A 15,780-nucleotide genomic window follows, 5' to 3' on the forward strand; every position below is an offset into this window, starting at 1 on the left:
AAATAATTCACTTTCTGCTACAAACTAATCAGAAACCAGAATTGCTTCATAAATATTAAACTTTTAATTGAGCAATTTCACATGTTCTTTCCCAGGTTTCGACACGGTAAATATATTTTGTTCTGTGGAACTGTCTACTACAAACAAGTCACCTTCCAGGACTTGTGTGTTACAGCGAACCATCTGAAACTGTTCTGAAACTCAAAATGGCTTACACTTCTAGAGCTTATGCGCCCAGCGTGCGTCTTTATTTTGATGGATCCAAATCAAAGTTCGAATTGTGGTAAGTTAAATTTCTGGGATATCTACGAATCCAAAAGCTACATAAAGTACTAGAAACACAACCTGACAACAGAAACGACCCCGACTTCATTGAAAAGAACGCAACTGTCTTTGCGGAATTAATACAGTGTTTAGATGACTGAAGTCTATCACTGGCAGTGAGAGAAGCCCTGAATGACGGCTGCAAAGCATTAAACATATTGAGAGAGCATTATTTATCGAAAGGAAAACCCAAAATTATTTCTTTATACACTGAACTGACCTAATCACAAGAGTTTCCAATGTAGATACAGGACTCAAAATGGCGACTACATTAAAAATGTAGAGAGCTCTGTTAGCGAACATACATTTTTATTTTCGTGTACATTTGATGCGTCAACAAGCAATAATAATTTTCTTGTCGATTGTGGGGCCACGGCACATGTGATTACAAAGGAAGCTGATTTTATCAATTTTGATCCCAACTTTAAGCTACAAAATCATTTTGTAGAACTAGCTGACGGGAGTCGAGTCAATGATATCGTTTTGAAAAGAGGCAATGCGAAAATCTCGCTAAAGAACAATACAGGTGAATAGTGCTTCTGTATTCTAGAAAACGCTTTTCTAATCCCGAAATTTAAACAAAATATATTTTCTGTACAAGCTGCCACAAAACAAGGTGCAAATATAAACTTTAGCCCCAATAAATCAAAACTGGTGTGCCCGAATGGAACTGTATTCGACATTGGGGGGATGGAAGACTGTATTATTTGAATAGCGTAGTCCCATCAAAAACCGCCTGCCATGATCTACAGACATGGCATAACATTCTTGGACACTGCAATATTCCTGATATCAAAAAGTTGCCGACTGTAGTTGGTAGAATGCGAATACAAACATTAAAAAAACCTTCAACTGCGACGTCTGTACGCAGGGGAAGATGACAAACTATGAATACAAGATACCAGAAAAAAAAGAAAGAAAAATCCTATCAATGGTGCATTGTGACTTGAACGGTCCCGTAGAACCCATGGCCAGAGAACATTATAGATATGTGTTGAATTTCGTAGATGACCATTCAGGTTTAATAATGGTTTACTTTTTAAAGAATAAATCTGATACCCTGCTAGCAACTAAGAAATATCTAGCCGACATGCCCCCCCCCTACGGTGAAATCAAGTGTATTCCCTCTGACAACGGTACTGAATTTACCAAGAAAGACTTTGAATTTTTACTAATTAACCATCATATCAGGCATGAAACATCAGCTCCTAGATCGCCACACCAAAACGGGACTGCTGAACGTGCGTGGCGGACACTTTTTGAAATGGCAAGATGCCTACTCATTGAATCAAAACTCCATGAAAACCTCTGGACGTATGCACTTATGGCGGCAGCCTATATAGGCTGCCACCATAAGTGCATACGTCCAGAGGTTTTTAGGGAGTTTTGATTCAATGAGTAACAGGTGTTTTAACAAAACATTATCTAAAACTCCATATGAATTTTTCTGCGGTAAAAAAAACAAAAAAAAACAAACAAATTTAAGCAGAATGCATATATTTAGTTCAACTTGCTTCGCATATATAGAGAAAAAGAGTAAATTGAATATTAAAGCTGACAGAGGTATATTTCTTGGATACGATAAAAACAGTCCAGCCAATTTAATATTTTTTCCCGAAAAAAAAATAAAATAAAAAGAATCCGGTGCGTAAAATTCACAGACACGTTTAATTGTAAAGATGAAAACCCGTCATATGAAGAGGATGGAATTATATTACCTCAAATAATTAGAACAAACGAAAACAATAAAAATGACGGAGACGAGAGTGTCCATGATGATGATGATGATGATGATGATGATGATGATGACGATGATAAAGTCGAGATATCCCGAAAGAAATAGAAGACGACCCGATTTTTTTGTGGTCGACAATATAAAGGATTATCAAATCGACTATTGCTGTTCAATGGAAAATGCGCCAAAAAGCTTCAACGAAGCAATTAATTCAGAACAGTGTGATGAATGGAAAATTGCCATGAAAAAAGAAATAGATGCCTTAACCGAAAATGATACCTATACGGTAGTGCCTCTCCCAAGAGATAAACATGTTATTTCTACCAGGTGGGTCTTTACAAAAAAAGAGTACAGCATCAGGCGTAGAACAGTACAAAGCAAGATTTGTTGCTAAGGGGTACTCTCAGATTTACGGTAAAGAATACTTTTCTACGTTTTCGCCGACCACAAACCTAACGACAATCAGAGTTTTACTGCAAGTCGCATCACAATATGACCTAACCATCCATCAAATGGACGTAAAAAATGCTTATTTGAATGCCCCAATAGACTGTGAAATTTATATTACCCCTCCAGAGGGATTTATAATGAAAAATAAAAATAGCGTATGGCGACTTAACAAGTCATTATATGGTCTAAAGCAGAGTGCTCAGTGTTGGAACACAGTGTTCCATGATTATATTATTAAACAACAATTTAGACAATGCGCTGTAGACTCCTGTTTATATACCCAACACAAAGACGATAAACTACTGATTTTGGTTTTGTGGGTCGAAGATATTTTAATCGCATCATAGTGTGACATGTTAACTGTCAAGAACAAATTAAGTAAAAGATTCAAAATGACCGATCTTCGCAAAATATCCTGGTTCCTGGGGATAGAATTTACTCAAAGCAAAGGACTTGTTACGATGACTCAATCGAGATACATCGACAAAATACTATTAAAATTTGGAATGGGAGAGTGCAAGAAACGCTATACACCGGTCGAAAATGATATTAATAAAAAGTATACACACAGAATCTGAAATAATAAATGACACACAATATCGCGAAATTATAGGTAGTCTTATATATTTGATGACTGCAACCAGGCCCGACATATGCTATACAGTAACGAAACTGTCACAAAAATTATCACGACCGACAATGAATGATTTAAACAGAGCTAAACAAGTCCTACGTTATTTAAAAGGAACTAAGGAGCAGAAGTTAGTATTTAGAAAATCAAGAAATCCCCTAAAATTAGAAGGTTTTTCGGATTCAGACTGGGCAAACGACGAAGATCGCAGGAGTGTATCTGGATATTGTTTCAGACTCTCAGAAAATGGGCCTATTATTTCATGGAAATCTAAAAAGCAATAGATTGTATCTCTCTACGTGTGAAGCAGAATTTATCGCGATCACACACACGACCCAGGAAGCACTCTACCTTAAAAATATCCTGAAGACTATTTAAGAGCCAGAATTGATTACAAGCCCCATGGTAATTAATTGTGATAATCAAGCCATGTGATAGTCTTAGCACAGAGCACGGATGATCAACCAAAGATCTAGGCATATGGATATAAAATACCATTTCGTAGAAAACGAGAGATCTAGGCATATGGATATAAAATGCCATTTCGTAATATCGCTGATGTATTTACGAAACCGGTGACACGGATAAAGCTACAACGTTTTTTCTCAAAACTTGCAGGTGAATTCGACTGAATAATTTTTTTTTCTTTCACTGCCCTGTATGTATATAGATTTCTATATATTAAAAATGCAGACCAGCGAAGTTCCACTTAAGAGAAGGCTATTACTTTTTTGCATGAATATCAGCGGAAAACCCTAGGAATAATGCTCAGTATATAGATTTCTATAAAAGAAAATGGTCCTGGACAAGACGTTAAACTGTATCAATTTTATTTGTATTAACACTTTAACCTACTAATGCGTAACTAATACTTTTGCTGAAAAAAAAAATCATTGTAATTTTCCTTTTTGACAATTGAACACAATTAAAAATGGCGTCTTTTAAAATGCTAAAATTCTAAGATCCAAATGATTTCTAATTTTTGTTATGTCTAAGTAAATATAAAAATATATATTTATTTTTGAGCAGAACAAACACAAGGGACTTCCCCATTATAAAAATAGGGAGGATGTTGCAATATTTTGGACGTTTTAATGAAGTATGATCCCACACAGTCGGACGATTCTATTTATAAACGATGCTGCTATGAACTGACGAATAAAATAATTCACGTTCTGCTACAAACCAATCAGAAACCAGAATTGCTTCATAAATATTAAACCTTTTCTGAAGCAATTTCACATGTTCTTTCCCGGGTTTCGACACGGTAAGAATACTTTGTTCTGTGGAACTGTCTACTACAAACAAGTAATCTCCCAGGACTTGTGTGTAACAGCGAACAATGTGAAACTGTTCTGACACTCAAAATGGCTTACACTTCTAGAATTTCATCTTTCATATATCATATGCATCACCATTTCAGATTTCATATATCATATGCGTCACTATTTGATCTTTCATATATACTTTACATCACCATTTCAGCTTTAATATATAATAAGCATAACCATTTCATCTTTCATATATCATATGTATCACCATTTCATCTTTAACATATCATATGTATCAGCAAGTCATCTTCCATATATCATATGCATCACCATTTCATCTTTCATATATCATAAGAATCACCATTTCATCTTTGATATATCATATGTATCACCATTTCATCTTTAATATATCATATGCACCACCCAGTCATCTTCAATATATCATATGTATCACCATTTCATCTTCAATATATCATATGCATCACCATTTCATCTTCAATATATCATATGCATCACCATTTCATCTTTCATATATCATATGTATCACCATTTCATCTTTCATATATCATATGTATCACCATTTCATCTTTCATATATCATATGCATCACCATTTCATCTTCAATATATCATATGCATTACCATTTCATCTTCAATATATCATATGCATCACCATTTCATCTTTCATATATCATATGTATCACCATTTCATCTTCAATATATCATATGTATCACCATTTCATCTTCAATATATCATATGCATCACCATTTCATCTTCAATATATCATATGCATCACCATTTCATCTTCAATATATCATATGCATCACCATTTCATCTTTCATATATCATATGTATCACCATTTCATCTTTCATATATCATATGCATCACCATTTCATCTTCAATATATCATATGTATCACCATTTCATCTTTCATATATCATATGTATCACCATTTCATCTTCAATATATCATATGCATCACCATTTCATCTTCAATATATCATATGCATCACCATTTCATCTTCAATATATCATATGCATTACCATTTCATCTTTCATATATCATATGTATCACCATTTCATCTTTCATATATCATATGCATCACCATTTCATCTTCAATATATCATATGTATCACCATTTCATCTTCAATATATCATATGCATCACCATTTCATCTTCAATATATCATATGCATCACCATTTCATCTTTCATATATCATATGTATCACCATTTCATCTTCAATATATCATATGTATCACCATTTCATCATTTATATATCATATGCATTACCATTTCATCTTTCATATATCATATGTATCACCATTTCATCTTTCATATATCATATGCATCACCATTTCATCTTCAATATATCATATGCATCACCATTTCATCTTCAATATATCATATGCATTACCATTTCATCTTTCATATATCATATGTATCACCATTTCATCTTTCATATATCATATGCATCACCATTTCATCTTTCATATATCATATGTATCACCATTTCATCTTCAATATATCATATGCATCACCATTTCATCTTCAATATATCATATGCATTACCATTTCATCTTCAATATATCATATGCATCACCATTTCATCTTCAATATATCATATGCATCACCATTTCATCTTCAATATATCATATGCATTACCATTTCATCTTTCATATATCATATGTATCACCATTTCATCATTTATATATCATATGCATTACCATTTCATCTTTCATATATCATATGTATCACCATTTCATCATTTATATATCATATGCATTACCATTTCATCTTCAATATATCATATGTATCACCATTTCATCTTCAATATATCATATGCATCACCATTTCATCTTCAATATATCATATGCATTACCATTTCATCTTCAATATATCATATGCATCACCATTTCATCTTCAATATATCATATGCATCACCATTTCATCTTCAATATATCATATGCATCACCATTTCATCTTCAATATATCATATGCATCACCATTTCATCTTCAATTTATCATATGCATCACCATTTCATCTTCAATATATCATATGCATTACCATTTCATCTTTCATATATCATATGCATCACCATGTCATCTTCAATATATCATATGCATCACCATTTCATCTTCAATATATCATATGTATCACCATTTCATCTTTCATATATCATATGCATCACCATGTCATCTTCAATATATCATATGTATCACCATTTCATCTTCAATATATCATATGCATCACCATTTCATCTTCAATATATCATATGCATCACCATTTCATCTTTCATATATCATATGTATCACCATTTCATCTTTCATATATCATATGCATCACCATGTCATCTTCAATATATCATATGCATCACCATTTCATCTTCAATATATCATATGTATCACCATTTCATCTTTCATATATCATATGCATCACCATTTCATCTTTCATATATGATATGTATCACCATTTCATCTTTCATATATCATATGTACTATCATTACTCATTGTTAGTATACAAATGAAATCATTATAAAAAAAAGAAAATTATTCATTGTACAAAAAAAGGAAAAGAAAACAATATAAAACAATATTTTGTCCATGTGATTGGTAGAGTTCTTAAAGATCAAATCGTTTTACTCTGACCCCTTAATCGCAAAATTTCTGGCCGAAAACGGATTACAAAGATGTTCCCAAATCTCAGTACCGTTTTATCTAATTTCGAGTCTGACTTTTGGAACTGAAAAAAAAATACATTTGGAGCAACAAAACCGGTCAGATAAAAATTGGATTTGATAACACAAGTTTTAGTGAATAAGGCCCTCACTATGTTCCTGAGGAAGATCTAACTAAGACTGTCTCAACACTACCTCCTCACTAACACTTCTAAGTGTGAACATTTTATATATATATATATATGAATCTCTTTATAACACGAACACAGAACGCAACAACCTTTTAATAAGACTCTCTAAGAAACACTTTTAATAAGTCCTAACAACGAATAATAACTATATATAACATATGTACATATAAAGCTATATATAAAGTATATATATATATATATATATATATATATATATATAAAGTATATATATATATAAATTATATATATAAAGTATATATATATAAAGGTATATATATAAAAGTATATATATATAAATGTGTATATATATATATATAAATGTGTGTGTATATATATATATATATATATATATATATATATATATATATATATATATATATGATTTTTCACACTGGACCCATAAAAAAGAATTAGTGTTCACATTGTAGATATGAGATGTATATGTAAAGACATTTTAAACCACATGATATAGAAGACATATAATGACAATTTCACTTTACCTTTTTGGTAGAATTACAACACAAAGACGACGTTTATAAAAACACATGATGGGTTTATTTCCATGGACCGGCCGGTGGCTTTACTTTCAGGAATTCAAAGTTTTACATTCTATGTTTCACAAGTAACCGTCTCGCTTCTAGACGTTCGACTCCCATCTCTGGACTCCAGACTATCGTCTGTCGTCCTCAGACTCTCTCTCAGACTCCCTCAGACTCTTTCTCAGACTCCCAAGTTTCTAACTATATCGAGAACTTCCCATTTTCCATGACGTCATACACATGTTAAAACATGTGTCTTCTTTCACGTGTTCTGGAATGCGTACAAAAGGAATTTTAAACTATATTCCCAGTAACCTATAGTTCCAATATGTTAAAAACATGTTTATTAAATTATCTTATAGTTGCATTCCTCAATTGAATTTCATAACAGAATTGACAATGCCCATTCTTTTCTTCAAACTCTTTTATCTCTAAGCTAAACAATGGTTTGTTTTTTACATTCCATTTGCTAATTCTCTCTCGTAATCTATTTCTAAACCTAAATTACGAGGTTCGAATTTCGTCTATTCTATTTCATTTTCATTTTAACTAAATCTCTCTATTTTTATACTTACATGAAAAGGGGACAGCCCTCATCATGTAACATCCCTCCCTTCCATATTTCACAAAAAGAATGTATGCATTTTTAAATTTAGTACATTTTTTTTCTACATTTACACAACCACCCGGACAGGAAAGATCAGGCTAAAAAAAAAAATCTCTTTCAGTCAGCCCTCCTCGGCCGACTTCACAATTATTATATTTTTATAAGATCAGAACCTTTCTGATCTTCTTGGCATTTACTTTTTGGGTGTAGGGTCTTTACCTATGATTCACATCAGCTACTTTCCAGCCACCCATATGCCGCAGACTAGAGGTTTCCACCTCCCTCGAAATGGACGACTCCCTTCGTCCCAAAAGTGTCCTGATCGTTTTTTTCCGCATGGTTAGTCTTATCAAGTATGGCTTTGTTTTTTTTTTATTCTATAACTATCTTATACGGGACATACCAAAGCTCATAACCAATCTTCTTGGTTGGCTTTAACTATCAAGATATACCTTTTTTTCTCTCATACGGATTCACTCGGATTTCCTAGCTTAGATTCTTGAAACTTCGATGAGGATTTAGAAATATCACCTCTAACTAACTAACACCTTTTGCGCCACAACACCTTAATTGCACACTAAATTCTATCTAATAGCCCGATTTTTTTGTGACTTTTCTTTTCTCTCACCAGAGCTTCCAAGATCCAGCAGATATATCCCACATTCATGCGTCTCTAAAAAATACAAGGTTATATCTTTCTTACGTAATCTACGGTATATTTTTGCCTGACTCTCACCTCATTAAGCTATATGTGATTACCTCGGGACTACCTATCATCGGTTTACTGGCCCCCTTAAGAATTTTCGTATTCTTTCCAACGCCTGTTTATAAATTAAGCCAAGTCTTACCACTTGCTTGGAGTCGTTACGTGCAACCAGCTTATTTTAAGCACTTAATTAACACAGGTTCCCAAATTTTTCGAATAGAGGCACATCTTGTGCTTATCAATCCCTACCAAGTCACTTTTCTTGGAAAAAAATTATAGGATCCCTAAAAAAAAAAAAAAAAACCAAATGCTAAAAAAACATCTTTCTTACGGCTTATAACATCTAAAAAACTCTCTAAATATCCGTTTACGTAATTTATTTTGTCCCACTCTTAAAAGTCTAACTGATTTCTATGCCAACCATTCGTCTTAATCTTATTTTCTACTAGATCATTTTAATTCTAATGTATATATCAAATAATGACTTTGAATTCCTGTCGCAAAAAAACATTACATTTACATACATTTAATACATTTTACAATATAAAAACATTTTAAAAAAATTCATCAGTCTTGTATTTATAATATTAAAATTAATCCATTTAACTACTTATTACCCCCACTATGATTAGTATTTAGTATATTTACATTATTATTTATTTAAAAATTAGATATATAAAGGTTAAAATATTTTTTAATATATAGATTTTTTTTTTATAAATATAAATTTATTATATGTAATTATAAATACATTTTATACATTGCTAATATAGTTTTGGATTTCCTTAATTAATATAGTCTGGTTTATCTTAAACGATTCAAAAGCATCAGGATACCGAACAAATGCTTTATTTAACTGTTTAAATATTTTATTTTTATCCCCACCTTGTTTTATCATCCTTATTACTAAGCTAAAAACTGGTGGTATAAAATCTGTTAATTTTAAAGTAACGCGAGCTATTTTCAAAAACTCTGACATACTGATTCCATAAAACATAAAAACAGGGCAGGTGCTATCTTTATGGGCATACGTACTATTTTAAAGGGGAAAGCGTTTCTTTTATCAAATATTTTATAAAGAAAAATCCCATCCTCAATTTTTATATCTAAATCCAGAAATGTAGCCCGTTATCCTCTATGTTCACAATTCAATTTTAATTCGTTTGGATATATTAGATGTTTATTTTTTTCAAATTCATCATTATCGTTTATACATATAAGGTCATCTATAAATCTCCGACACCCATGAAAGTTATATGTTTTAGATATATCTGTTTTTAATAGTGATGACATATATATATATATATATATATATATATATATATATATATATATATATATATATATATATATATATATATATATACTCGAGTCTATGTAAATACAAATTTGCCCAAAATGGTGCAGGATCCAATCCCATTGGGATACCTATCGTTTGGAGTAATATTTTATTTCCTATTTGAAAATAGCATTCTTTATTAAGATGACTTACAAGTAATTTTAAAATACCTTTAGAAACACTAGTTTTGATATTTTTAGTTTTACACCAGAAAGCTTTAGAGTTTGAAAAGTCTATATATTTACCTTTTCCACCTTCAAAAACTAAATCTACAGTATCATTTAATTCTTTTATAAGTTTTTCGTGCGGAATTTTAATATATAACGTACTAAAATCATAAGTAGCTATAGATTTTGCTTTAATTCTGGAATTTATTTTATCTAATTTTTCTTTCACTGGTTGGGAATTATTTACTACCCAAAATAGATTTATATTACTATAGAATTTACTTTTCAGGTGAAAATTATTTATTTGATTTATAATTAATTTAAATATTTTAAATATAGCTTTACTTAAAGTTTTAGTGATATATACCTTTATATATATATATATATATATATATATATATATATATATATATATACCTTTATGTATATACCTGTATATATATACCTGTATATATATATATATATATATATATATATATATATATATATATATATGCCTGTATATATATACACCTTTATATATATATAGATATACCTTTATATATATACCTTTATATATATGTATATCTTTATATATATGTATACCTTTATATATATATATATATATATATATATATATATATACCTTTATATGTATATATATATAAACCTTTATATATCTATCTATCTATCTATCTATATATATATATATTTATATAAAATGGGTTAAGAAATTCCAACGAAATAAAGATGCATATTTAAATAAGGGAGTAGTCACCAACAATGTGTATTTTTTAACATTATTTTATTATTCCGTGTCTTGGTTTTTCATTGAGAATTATGTTTCGATCATTGTAATAATGTTTTTCATTGAAATCGTTTTTACGCGCGTTTCAGACGTTCTGTGAAGCATCCTTGTCAGAAATTATTTTCAAATGTGTTGGAGATGTAAAAATGGCGATTTTCGTAGTTCATTTGAAGTGTTTCCAAGGGGTGGAGGTTTGTCAGTGTTTATTATTCATTGGCATGTTCAATTTTTATTACTCTTTTATTCGGCTTGTCGAGGCCGCTGACCTGGCTGTAGTCACTCTCACTTTCTTCTAGTGTTTTTTCTTTTCCTTTAGTGTGGGGTAGGGTGTGTGTGCGTGTGTGCGTGTGTGTGCGCGTGTGTGTGTTTGCTTTTATTGGTTTGAGAATGTGTATACTGTTTTATAGTATTATGAGGTTATTTGTTTCCTTAGGAAGGTGACTGTAATCCGAGGTCGTTACTAATGTGTATGTGTGAGGAGGGGGGGACCGGCTCTTCTGAAATAAGGGTAGGGGTTCTTTCATTCTATTTTGATATTTATTTTTTAGATTCTTCGATTTTAGTATTGTGATTTTTCGTTTTAGTCTTTTCGGGTATTCCTTATATTATGTTTGTTTAGAAAGAAGGGTGTATTTAAAATATGTATAGGGGATTTTTTAATGTTTCTATTTATTTGTCTCCCCATGTGGGTATAGCCAGACCCAGGATCGGTTCCTAGTTTTGGGAAGATTTTGTTCCCCAGAGGGGGGGATTGGAGGGGGTATAGGTATGGGAGGGGGATGATAGAAGGGATGATAGTTGTTTCAGTCATGAGGGGGTTCTCCTCCACTGACTGAGGAGGGAGCGATGTGTTGGAACAGATATTATACTATAGTTCTAGGTGTTTCCTAGTGTTGTTGGTTTCGAGGTTAAGTAGGGTTGGTATTGTTCAGTGTGTTGTATTAGAGATAGGGGTGTTATGTCTGTGTGTGGTTGTATACGCGCAAGTGTGTGTGTTTTAATGTGTCGGTTCTGATTTATATGTGGGTGTGTATATGTGTATGTGTATGGATGTGCATGCGAGTGTACCTTGCATTTCATGTTTTTGTGTGATGATATTAGGCTCTGTTAAGTTCAGGAGTGAATCTGGTGATGAAGTTCTTTTCCTGTGTAAGTAAATAAAAATAATTGTCTGTTTGGAAGATTGGGATTATTTTGAAGCTGTTTCCACTGCATGTGTGTACGTGTTTTGAAACAGAGGTGTCTGTTATCTGCAATTTTGATGTTGCTTTTATGTAAGGCCACTCTATTGCTGAAATTTTTGGTGGCGCCTATGTAGGATTTGTTGCATGTTGTGCATCTTAGTGCATATACTACATTTCTGGATGTGCAATTTAGATCCTTTTTTATTTTGAATGTTTGTGTTGGGTTTTTGAATGTGTATGTGTTACCTTCTATTATTATGTCACATACTCCACATCGCGGTTTGTTGCATTTTGTAACCCCCTTTTGTAGTATGTGGGACGAGTTTTGAGGAATTTAGGATGTGTTTTAAGTTTTTGGGTTGGCGTTTGCTTTTTATTATTTTTGTTGTTTTAAGTATGTTTTTTAGTTTGTCGTTCTGATTGAGGAGGATAAGGTTTTTTGTTATCTGTGTGAATAGTTCTGGGTTGTTTGTGTTGTGTGTAGAGACGTATGCTAAAAATTGTTCTTTGTTGTGTTCTTTTGCGGTTCTTAGTTGGTCTATTGGAATTTTTCAGCCAGTTCAATACCTTTCTGTATTAGTGGTAGTGGATATCCTCTTTTCCGCAGTGTTATTTATAGTTCATGCAGTCTAGTTGAACGGAGGTGTCTGTCTGTTACTATGGTGTAGACTCTACTTGCTAGGGAGTAGGCTATTGATTTTAGACAGTTTTTAGGATGGTGGCTTTTGAAGTGAAGGTATTGTTGAGTGTTTGTGGGTTTGTGGTAGATGTCAGTGATTATGTTGTTGTTTATTGTTACTAGGATGTCTAGGAAAGGTAGTTCTGTGGGGCTTTGTTCTAGTGTGAAGTTTGGAGTTCTTATATATCCCCCATGAGGTTCTCCAGAGGATAAAGCAGTCGTCTAGGTATCTTTTCCAAGATTTTATGAAGAGTATTTTTATATTGTGCCCGTACTTTTGCTCTATCCTTTCATAAAGGGTCTCTTCTAGGAAAGCGAGTGTAAGGGTGGCATATATCGGTGCCATTTTGGTACCTATTGCTATGCCTAGTATTTGGATGTAGTTGTCTTTATTGAATTGGAAGGAGTTGTTATTGAGGATTATGTCGATGCTATCAATCACGAATTGCTTATTGAATCTGGGGTGTAAAGTCTGTGTATGTTTGTCAATCCAATATGTGATAGCTTCTTTTCCTAGATTGTGTGGGATATTGCTATATAGGCTGAATAGATTGGTGAAGGGCTGTAATAGTATATCTATTAGGTTGCTAAGTCTGCTTGTCGGTCATGATGGTCCTGCTAATATGGGTCTGAATGTGAGGTCGTTGGGGTTTGGTGTGCTTATGTATTCCGACTTTTGTATGTTGATGACATGTCTTACCTGGTTAGATTTGTGTATTTTGGGTATCCCATAGAAGATGTTTTTTTTTTTGTGAAGTTTGTAAGGAAGTCTTTTTCTTTTTAAGTTAATGTACTATTGTATATTGTGCAGAGTTTTGTTATTTTAGGTATGTTTGTGTCGTCTATGTTAGAGCTAATTGGTTGGTAATAATTTTCGTTCCCTAGTGATTCTAAAATGTTTGTTTTATAGAAGTTCTTATTCATTATAATTACTGCACTACCTTTGTCTGCTTCCTTTATAGTTAAGTTGTTATTGTGTTGGAATTTTTTAAGTTCTTGATTTTGTTTTCATGTTAGATTACTGGTGGGGTTTTCTTTTTGTTGGGGGTTGAGGTTCCAGAGCGTTTCAAAGAAGGTATTTAGTTCCTTTGTGTTGTTATGTTTGTTGGGGAAGTATGTTGATTTTTTTTTCACTAGAGAGTCGCCTGTTGTGTTATCACTGTCGTTAAGTATATCTATGAGTCTAAGATTGCGTTCAAATTCTTTGAGGTCTTTCTTTAACTCTGCTATGTTACTTCTGGGAGTTGGGCAGAATTTGAGGCCTAGTTTTAGTACTTCAATTTCGTCTTTTGTAAGTGTCTCTGTAGATAGGTTGGTGACTTGGGTTTTTTTGTTGTCTACTCTGGTGTTGTCATTTAGTGAGGAATTCCTAAAAAATGATTGTGAGGGTCGTTAGTTTTGTTGATTCGGTTGGGAGGTTGGTTGTGTCGTTTTGTAGGGATGTATGGGTTATGATGGTACCTGGGGTATTCGGATTGGCTGTGTTTGTGTGGGGGGTATTTTTGGGGTCGGTTTTGTACTGTGGGGTACTGGGGGTGGGTGTTGTAAAGATTTTTTTGTGTTTGGTGGTATCTATAGGGGTGGTTTATTTCCATTGGGTTGTTACGGTGGGGGTTGTTAAGTAGGGGGATTTTTTGGTGGTTTGTGTGGGTGGGGTAGGGTAAGAGATAGTGGGTTCTTGGCTGAGTTGGGTGACGTGGTTGGTAGTAACTATTTTCTTATTGTTGTGGGAGGTTGTATCTTTTAGTATTGTCATGTTCTAGTGGGTTGTCAGTTGTTGATATGTTGATTTTTGGAGCATTTTGGTAGTAGTATTTGTGTTTGTATGGTGCCTGTGTTCTTGTGTGGATGTGTGGTGTTCTAGATGTTAGTTTTGGTTGAGTTTGTTGATGGGGATGGGTGTATTGTATGAATATGTTCCGGTCGTTTCATTGTGTGTGTTTGGGTCTGTTGTGTGGGTATGTTTGGGAGTAATGTGTGTCTCGTTTCTTACCTTTGTTTTGGAATCTCTCGAGCTGTTGAAATCGGGTATGTTTCGGTTTTTGGTAGGTTTGACTGGTCATGTTCGGTACTTGTTCGTTTTTTTTCTTTTTCTGGTAGATTCTTTAGCCAGGTTATCTTCCTTTCGATAATTCGTTTGGATTTCTCCTCCTCCTCTCTGCATTCAGACTCCCAAAGTCAAATAAGGAATTGGTGGGTCTCTTTGGGGCATAGTTTTCTGATGTCGGTGAGTATTTTATCGTCGATTTTGGTGTATTCCTCTGTGAGGTGTATCTTTCTGTCCTCCTGTATTTCGATTTCAGCTTGTAGTATTCATATATTTAGGGCTTTTTTAAAAATTTTCTTCTGCTCCTCTGTGTCTTGTGGTGTGACTTTTTCTCGGAATTTGTTTGAGATAAACTGCTCCTCCATGGTTAAAAATGTCCTGTAGGTTAGGGCGGTGTCGCTGCATTTGACTGCACGGTAGAAGGCCATTTTTCTCTTTTTAATAAG

Source organism: Euprymna scolopes, chromosome 8, assembly GCF_053919585.1.
Source record: "Euprymna scolopes isolate OS-2025 chromosome 8, ASM5391958v1, whole genome shotgun sequence".
Lineage (NCBI taxonomy): Eukaryota > Metazoa > Mollusca > Cephalopoda > Sepiida > Sepiolidae > Euprymna > Euprymna scolopes.